Genomic DNA, 10,128 nt, shown 5'->3' with positions numbered 1-10,128 from the left:
GGACCAGAGACTGACTGACTGGACCAGAGACTGACTGACTAGACCAGAGACTGACTGGCTGGACCAGAGACTGACTGACTAGACCAGAGACTGACTGACTGGACCAGAGACTGACTGGACCAGTCACTGGACAAGAGACTGGCTGACCCAGACACTGACTGGACCAGAGGCTGACTGACTGGACCAGAGACTGACTGACTGGACCAGAGACTGACTGACTGGACCAGAGACTGACTGGCTGGACCAGACACTGGCTGACTGGACCAGAGACTGACTGGCTGGACAAGAGACTGACTGATTGGACCAGACACTGGCTGGACAAGAGACAGACTGATTGGACTAGAGACTGACTGATTGGACCAGACACTGACAGGACCAGACACTGACTGACTGGACCAGAGACTGGCTGGACCAGACACTGACTGAACCAGAGACTGGCTGACTGGACCAGAGGCTGGCTGACTGACTGGACCAGAGACTGACTGACTGGACCAGAGACTGACTGACTAGACCAGAGGCTGACTGGCTGGACCAGAGACTGACTGACTGGAACAGAGCCTGACTGACTGGACCAGAGACTGACTGATTGGACCAGACACTGGCTGGACAAGAGACAGACTGATTGGACTAGAGACTGACTGATTGGACCAGACACTGACAGGACCAGACACTGACTGACTGGACCAGAGACTGGCTGGACCAGACACTGACTGAACCAGAGACTGGCTGACTGGACCAGAGGCTGGCTGACTGACTGGACCAGAGACTGACTGACTGGACCAGAGACTGACTGACTAGACCAGAGACTGACTGGCTGGACCAGAGACTGACTGACTAGACCAGAGACTGACTGACTGGACCAGAGACCGACTGACTGGACCAGAGACCGACTGACTGGACCAGACACTGACTGACTAGACCAGAGACTGACTGACTGGACCAGATACTGACTGACTGGACCAGAGACTGACTGACTGGACCAGAGACTGACTGGACCAGAGACTGACTGGCTGAACCAGACACTGACCGGACCAGACACTGATTGAATGGACCAGAGACTGACTGGCTGGACCAGACACTGACTGAACCAGAGCCTGGCTGACTGGACCAGAGGCTGGCTGACTGACTGGACCAGAGACTGACTGACTGGACCAGACACTGACTGACTAGACCAGAGACTGACTGGCTGGACCAGAGACTGACTGGCTGAACCAGACACTGACTGACTGGACCAGACAGTGACTGACTGGACCAGACACTGACTGACTAGACCAGAGACTGACTGACTGGACCAGAGCCTGACTGACTGGACCAGAGACTGACTGACTGGACCAGACACTGGACCAGAGACTGACTGACTGGACCAGAGACTGACTGGACCAGAAACTGACTGACTGGACCAGAGACTGGCTCTACCAGAGACTGACTGACTGAACCAGACACTGACTGACTAGACCAGAGACTGACTGAATGGACCAGAGATTGACTGACTGGACCAGAGACTGACTGGCTGGACCAGAGACTGACTGACTGGACCAGAGACTGACTGACTGGACCAGAGACTGTCTCTACCAGAGACTGACTGGCTGAACCAGACACTGACTGGACTAGAGACTGACTGACTTGACCAGAGACTGACTGGACCAGAGACTGACTGACTGGACCAGAGACTGGCTCTACCAGAGACTGACTGACTGAACCAGACACTGACTGACTAGACCAGAGACTGACTGAATGGACCAGAGACTGACTGGCTGAACCAGACACTGACTGGACCAGAGACTGACTGACTGGACCAGAGACTGACTGACTGGACCAGAGACTGACTGACTGGACCAGAGACTGACTGGACCAGAGACTGACTGACTGGACCAGAGACTGACTGGACCAGAGACTGACTGACTGGACCAGAGACTGACTGGACCAGAGACTGACTGACTGGACAAGAGACTGACTGGACCAGAGACTGACTGACTGGACCAGAGACTGACTGAATGGACCAGAGACTGGCTCTACCAGAGACTGACTGGCTGAACCAGACACTGACTGGACCAGAGACTGACTGACTGGACCAGAGACTGACTGGCTGGACCAGAGACTGACTGGACCAGAGACTGACTGGCTGGACCAGAGACTGACTGTGGGATGATGGTTTTAGTGTAATGCGTGTACCAGTAGCAGCTTTGCTCTCTAACAGTGGCTCTTAGATGTGTTAGAGCTTGCAGCAGTGGTAATGAAAGCTCTCCTGATGCTGCAGCCCTGCTCTACTCTGATACCTGCTGCTAATGCTGCAGTGAAGAGTGCCAGCAGCAGCTTTAATGCATTGTTTGTTTTAATCCTGGGCCTCAGGCGTCGCACGCTAAGCTGAAGCTTTCAGTGTCTTTTTCGCAGTAATGGTTGTTTGAACACTACCTGCTACCATCAGCACATTCAGCCTCTTTTTAAATGAGTTTCTCTCGTTAAACATGTTTTACGCAGCTCGCATTGGTGACAGCTTGTCTAAGTTATGAATCCAAATAAAAACTTTAAAAGCATGTGGGCATCCATCTGCAGAAAATGTAAATGTAGCAAATCACCACTCTGTCATTCCATTAAAAACAACTTTATGGTAACATGACAGCAGGGAGAAAAAGGAGTAATTGATACAAAATCATTTCACACTGGGGCGCAGGATGTTAACCACCAAGGTAGGGGATTTATGCTGGAGGATTTACCTCATCTATCAAAATCAGGACACGTAGGTATGTTTAGGACAATTCTAAGGTCCAGTCAGCCCAGCATCTTTAGATTATCAGAACATGCAGGATAAGTGAGTGATAGAGTAAGAAACCAGATATTCACTGTGCTGAAAACTCAAACTTGTTGTTCCCATCATGTAAGTGGCCCCTTAAGAAAAACAGACTTAAAGCACATGCTCATCACAGGTCCAGTCACACAGTAAGAGCAGTCCATCAGGGTACATGGCCTACATGATCCTAGACCCGCTTCTTTCTGAGTGAAATTACATCATTTAAACGAATGGTGGTTAATGGTAATGCCAGATTTAAAAGCTCAAAATGCTAAAACAGTACAGTTTAGAAGCCATTAGGAGGTCGAATCCAACAGACAGAAAAACATTAAACAAGGATCTGTCTGTATTGAGAGTATGGATCCAAAAAATTTCTCTCTGGGCTAGTCTCCTCAGGATGTCTACCGAGGAGACATCCTGAGAAGACTAGCCCAGTAGAGGAGGAGACATCCTGAGAAGACTAGCCCAGTAGAGGAGGAGACATCCTGAGGAGACTAGCCCAGTAAAGGAGGAGACATCCTGAGGAGACTAGCCCAGTAGAGGAGGAGACATTCTGAGGAGATTAGCCCACTAGAGGAGGAGACATCCTGAGGAGACTAGCCCAGTAGAGGAGGAGACATCCTGAGGAGACTAGCCCAGTAAAGGAGGAGACATCCTGAGGAGACTAGCCCAGTGGGGGAGGAGACATCCTGAGGACACTAGCCCAGTAGAGGAGGAGACATCCTGAGGAGACTAGCCCAGTAGAGGAGGAGACATCCTGAGGAGACTAGCCCAGTAGAGGAGGAGACTTCCTGAGGAGACTAGCCCAGTGGGGGAGGAGACATCCTGAGGAGACTAGCCCAGTGGGGGAGGAGACATCCTGAGGAGACTAGCCCAGTAGAGGAGGAGACATCCTGAGGAGACTAGCCCAGTAGAGGAGGAGACATCCTGAGGAGACTAGCCCAGTAGAGGAGGAGACATCCTGAGGAGACTAGCCCAGTGGGGGAGGAGACATCCTGAGGAGACTAGCCCAGTGGGGGAGGAGACATCCTGAGGAGACTAGCCCAGTAGAGGAGGAGACATCCTGAGGACACTAGCCCAGTAGAGGAGGAGACATCCTGAGGAGACTAGCCCAGTGGGGGAGGAGACATCCTGAGGAGACTAGCCCAGTAGAGGAGGAGACATCCTGAGGAGACTAGCCCAGAGAGAAATGTTTTGGATCCATACTCTTAATACAGTGACACCCAATGGCCTCAGTGATGACATTTAAAAATGTTTCTTAAAGTAATACTGATGTAAAAGAAGTGTGCTCAGATTAATGATCACAGCGTTGATTAAATTTGTTTCTGGTGTTGCGTTGTAGAGTTTAACTTGGCTGTGAAGTGTTGTCAGCTCCTGTACATTTAACAATGATAGAGAGGTGATTGGTTCTGTCTAAGTAGAAACAGCCTCCAGCTGTGTAGTGACTCTGCTCTTGTGAGTTGTTTCAAAAGGGAATCTGTAGATTCAGTTTAACAAATGCTCTGATGAAGGCCTTGTGCCGAAACACATAAGCGCTAGCTTGTGATGTGAGCTTAATAAACTAATAAAAATGGGGATATTTTGTCCTCCATAACTTGAAGTCAGAGATGTGCTGCCTTTTTGAAACTTTCCAAAATTTGCTCTTTCTTCAAAAGTATCGGTACCGTATTGAATTAAAAAACATTGGCATCGCCCATCTCTAATTTACGCTACTCAGTCTGTACGTATGTTTTTGGGCTGCACGGCAGCGCAGAGGTTAGTGCTGTTGCCTCACAGAAAAAAGGTTCCTGGTTTGCTTCCTGGTCAGGGCCTTTCTCTGCAGAGTTTGCATGTTCTCCTCATGCGTTGGTGGGAGCTCCGGCTTCCTCCCTTCACCAAAGACATGCTCATTAGGTTAACTGTTGACTCTAAACTTGCCAGAGGTGTGAATGTGCCTGGTTGTCTGTCTCTGTATGTTAGCCCTGTGATTGACTTCTTTGCTTTTGGCTCTGGAATGCTTGAAGGCTTGGGCTTTGGTGAAGCAGAGTTGCTCCCATGCACTGGTTTAAGCACTAGTATGGAATGTGGTCACTACATTACTTCTCTCGATGAGGATCCAGGACTGTTACAGGACTTAATCTGACGTGGACAAGTCAAAGTAGAAGTCAGTGAAGAGAGCTGCAGCCATGTTCTCTGTGCTCTCCTTCATGCTGGTACTGAGAATGCTTTTTGTAAACTAACTAGCTAACATCATGAGGATGCATGTAGAAGAGGTAACCATCCACAGGTAGTTGGGCTCAGAGCCAATGGAGAACCGGGGAGGACTGGGGAGGGGTACGACTGTACTTCAGCTTTTGTCTTATCATGCTTTTGTCCCCAGCAGACGCTGTGATGCTTCAGATTGAACATTTTATGTTTTCTATGGATTCTGTTTGGTGATGTGTAAATTAGGACATCCTTTGATTGTTGTTTTTACAAATGTGGGTCTTATCCTCTGTGTTACTGAAGAGAGTTAGCAATTCTAGAGTGAAGCATGGCAATATAGTGTATGTCTAAGATCACATCATACAGACACTTTCACCTGGGGTGAACACCAGCCAAACACTGCTGACGAGCAGGATCTGTCATCTGTTTGACGTCAAAGACCGGTGTAACGACTCAACCAGTGACTGTGTTAGCTGGTGACTATACGTCACATCATAACAGATATCCAAAACATTAGGAGCCTTTTTTAGATATGTCTTATTTTATCTTGTCTTCTAAGCAGATATTAGACATAACAGGGAATGTTCAGTATTGATATTGGTATCGGCATATCATCACTAGGGAGTATGCGGCCTCAGGTACTCCCTCACCTTTGCCTGCTGGTAAAACCAACCATGTCGGTGCTGAAGGATCTTGTATCATGTTTGCGGCGGAGTCTTTCCTCCTGTTCTATCATTACATTTCTTTGACGCTGTCACTTTTTCTAAAACTGTTGGACAAATGCTGGAGCGTCCTACATCCCCCCCGTAGAGCTGAGGTTTGTGTGCCTTTCACACGTCTCTTAATCTGCTCGTCCAGATTTCATTTCCTATTTTAGAAATGCTTTGCTTCCAGCGGCAGCCTCTGGAAAGGAACAGGAAGTGTAGTGCAATAGGTGAATTAACTAAAACGACCCAGTTTTGCTAAAAAGGCCGTTCTGCACTAAGATGATTTGAGGATTTCTCCTTTGACGACGAGGATTCCAGCATGTTTACAGATTAGGGGGATCATTTTCAGAATGCATCTCTGTTCTCTAAGGCGGTAATAATCCAAGATGTTCTTTTGACGCTTTTTAGCGATTTGATGAGTAAGATTGTGCTGGATTTGGTGTTGTTCTGCTCCATCCTCTCTCTCTCCCTCTCTCTCATTTGTTTTTGGGCCTGCAGACTCTTTGCTGTGGTTTCTGAATTTTCTCTGACAGTTCAAACACTTTTCATCCGAGCTGTTAGCACAATACTGCACAGTGCTGATATTTACGCTAAAGAGCTCTAAAATTTAAAATGACTGTAGTCAAAAATAGTCTCTCATGTCTCCTCATTGAGGATACTCAACCTTCATGGAGTGGGACATGAATGTGGGAGGCTCTCTTTGGTCAAATGTGTTTTAGCTTTTCTGCTAACAGCCAAAGAGAGATTTTATGCTCCGAAAACTGCTGACAAGATTCCAGTTTGATGAGCATTTCTAGAATCTGATGGAGCTGTGCTCACACAGGTTTAACCCCAGGTTGATGAAGCTTTATTTTTTGCTTCTTTTAGCAGTCTTAGGTAAAATATGTGATGTTTAATCATCTTTACTTTGCTGTTTTTGCACATTTTACTGCAGAAAATGAGCACCGGTTTATTGGATGAAACCTCAAAAGAAGGGTTATTATGGAATAAAGACAGATGTGGTAAATGAACTCTGATGCAGCATCAGCATCTCTTCTGAAGGACTGGTAACAGCTGAATAAAGGATCCACGATAGACATAGATCTGATTCCACTCCTGGTGTTGATTACCAACAGTGCTACCTGTAGATCTAGCTCTTTGAAACTTCCCTGTAACATTTGAACACTGGTTTCTCTCCTTTGTTTTAAAATTAATCCTGTCAACACGTACTGCATTCTTAAAAACGTCTCTGTCCACATAAAATCTCTGCAAGGGCTCATTTTCTCTATGCATGCATGAAAATAGATCCATGCATTCTGAACGTTACAACCATCAAATCCTCAACTGACGTCAGTCTATCATGTTGGAGTGAACTTTGAAAAAGGAATCCACTAGAGGGCGCTGTCTCATGCACATGTCAGCACCATGGACAGCACCACATTATATGAGTGACACATGTCAGCACCATGGACAGTGCCATATTATATGAGTGACACATGTCAGCACCATGGACAGTGCCATATTATATGAGTGACACATGTCAGCACCATGGACAGTGCCATATTATATGAGTGACACATGACAGCACTATGGACAGCACCACATTATATGAGTGACACATGTCAGCACCATGGACAGTGCCATATTATATGAGTGACACATGTCAGCACCATGGACAGTGCCACATTATATGAGTGACACATGTCAGCACCATGGACAGTGCCACATTATATGAGTGACACATGTCAGCACCATGGACAGTGCCACACTATATGAGTGACACATGTTAGCACCATGGACAGTGCCACATTATATGAGTGACACATGTCATCACCATGGACAGCTCCACACTATATGAGTGACACATGTCAGCACCATGGACAGCGCCACATTAACATGCACAACATTTTCAGTACAAACATCAACAATCTCATCTTTTACAACATAAATGCACACTCCTACACTGTAACTTACATTCATTACTCACCAGAAATATTTAAATCATCATCAACTGTATCAGTCCTCTGAATGATAATGACTTCCCTGCAGCAGAGTAGAGAATGACAATAAAACGGGAGCTTACCTGTTTATTTAGCTGAAACAACCCACTATTGATCCCTTCTTTCTCTCTGACTGGTGCTGTTAAGTGTGAACTTGTCTTTGTTTTTTTATGCTGGTGTTTCCATTATCATTGTTCACATTCTTTGCTGACACTACTTTAGTCCAACGTATGCACCACTTTAGCATGAAACTTATCAATTTCAGAGTTCTTTTCACTGGAACTAAGGGGCCAAGCCCAGCTCCTGAAAAACAAGCCCACACCATAATCCTCCCTCCACCAAACTTTACACTTGGCACAATGCAGTCAGATAAGTACCGTTTTCCTGCCAACTACCACACTCCAACTGGTCCATCAGATTTTTCATTTTACGTGGCCTACCACTTGGTGGCTGAGTTGCTGTCGTTCCCAATGGCTTCCACTTTGTTATAATACCACTGACAGTTAACTGTGGAATATTAAGGAGCCAGGAAATTTCACCCCTGGACTTGATGTACAGGTGGCATCCTATCACAGTACCATGCTGGAATTCACTGAGCTCCATTCTTTCAGAAATGTTTGTAGAAACAGTCTGCATGCCTAGGTGCTTGATTTTATACACCTGTGGACATGGAAGTGATTGGAACACCTGATTTACATTGAGTAAATACTTTTGGCAATATAGTGTAGCTGGAGCCAGCCCTGTGTGACTGAATCTATACATGATCTCAGAATGTTCAAATCTTGAGTTTTGCAGTAACAGTGACTCTGTTGGCTATTTGTGTTTTTATATTTCACATCTGGCTCCTCTAAAAGAAATGCTTCTTCATAGTTTGTTCACTGGCTGTGACGCTTTCAGCTACATGAGGAAGGCCTTCCTCCAGCTGCAGGCCTCCAAAGAACTGAAAGCTGCTCTCAGCACAGTGAGGACTCTTCACTTAAACATATAGATTCAGGATAAATCAGTGAATCTGCTGTTTGGAGGGAGAAAAGCTGCAGATCTCCAACTCCACAATCTTCACGCTTCAAGAGGGAGGAAAGGGGGACAACATAATGCCCATAAGCATTTAACACAGTTATGAAAAGCTTATGTTAAATGTTTAATTAAGCCACAATCATGTTTTTTTAATAATGCAGGACCAAATCTCTGAAATATTTCTCTGTTTTTAAGCGTGCCTCCATCACAGCATGGTACCGGGCCGTTCAGAAAAACCTCGCTGAGGTGCAAGCTGTGACCCTGCCTCCGTTTGCTGACAAACTCCCCTGTATATTTGCTTTAAATTTTAATTGCCTGGTAAATTATTGAGAGAGTTAGAACCTGGCTCAGCCTCCCCAGGCTAAGAGCCATGCAATCACACAGCAACAGACTGTTGGTTTGCTGAGGGCCCCTCCCTCACTGTCCCCATGTCTGCTTCTCATGGCCGGCCCCACTCCAAGCATCATCTGGTGCTTTTCTTTAACAGTATCCGGAAACATGATTATTCTTTCTGATGTTTTATTTGTTTTTGTCCACAGGCTGTATAAAATAATGGATCTAACCACTATCATGTCTCTCGTTAGGTTTCTGAAGTCTTCAGTTGACATTTGGCTGTCAGCATGTTGATTTTTGGAGACAGAGCAGCCATGTTTGCGTGAGTGAGACACTGGAGAGGGGAGAGGGGTTAAGCTGAGGTCAGACACACATTATAAGCACCATTACAGCCCAGTCAGGCTGGCATAGGGTTTTAGAATCAATTGGCCTTATCGATAATTATATCCTGTGTGTATAAGCCAGTGGTTCTCTAACCTTTTCAGCCCGTGACCCCCAAAATAAAGGTGCCAGAGACCGGGGACCCCACTGTACCTGAAGGTGGCTGAACACAGACATGCACATTCTAGAATAGTTAAGAAGTTAAGCTGTGATATCCATATTTTATATTTGACCTGAATAATAACCACTCTGATAAAAAAAACAAATATCTTTATTCACTTGTGTAGAAAATAGCCATCTTAAATGAAAACAACTTCTGTTAAAAACATAATTACTAAATTGGCAAAACATGTCAGAAAGATGGGGAAATTAGATTTTTAAAGAATATATTTGGGTTAAAAAGAGGCAAAAAATAACCAAAAATGGGTTAAAGTGGCAAAAGCGGGTACACGAAGTGGTAAGAGGGAATTAAAAAGTGGCTAAAATGGCTTGTCAGTCCAAAGAAATTGGTGGAAATTAGGTGTAATGAGATTAAAATTTGATATAGACTGGCAAAAATTGGTTAACTTTGGTTAAAATGGGCAAAAAAGGGTATAAAAAAGGAATGATAGAGGCATTAATGGGTCAACAGAGGCAAAAATAGGTGGAAAGTGGCATGAATTGGTTTAGAAGTGGGAAAAGCAGGAAGAAAAAAGTGATGGAAAGAGTTTAAAATGGACAAAAACAGGGTTTAAGTGGCAAA

The sequence above is a fragment of the Cheilinus undulatus genome, linkage group 8 (genome assembly GCF_018320785.1).
Source record: "Cheilinus undulatus linkage group 8, ASM1832078v1, whole genome shotgun sequence".
NCBI lineage: Eukaryota > Metazoa > Chordata > Actinopteri > Labriformes > Labridae > Cheilinus > Cheilinus undulatus.
This window is presented reverse-complemented; position numbering follows the sequence as displayed.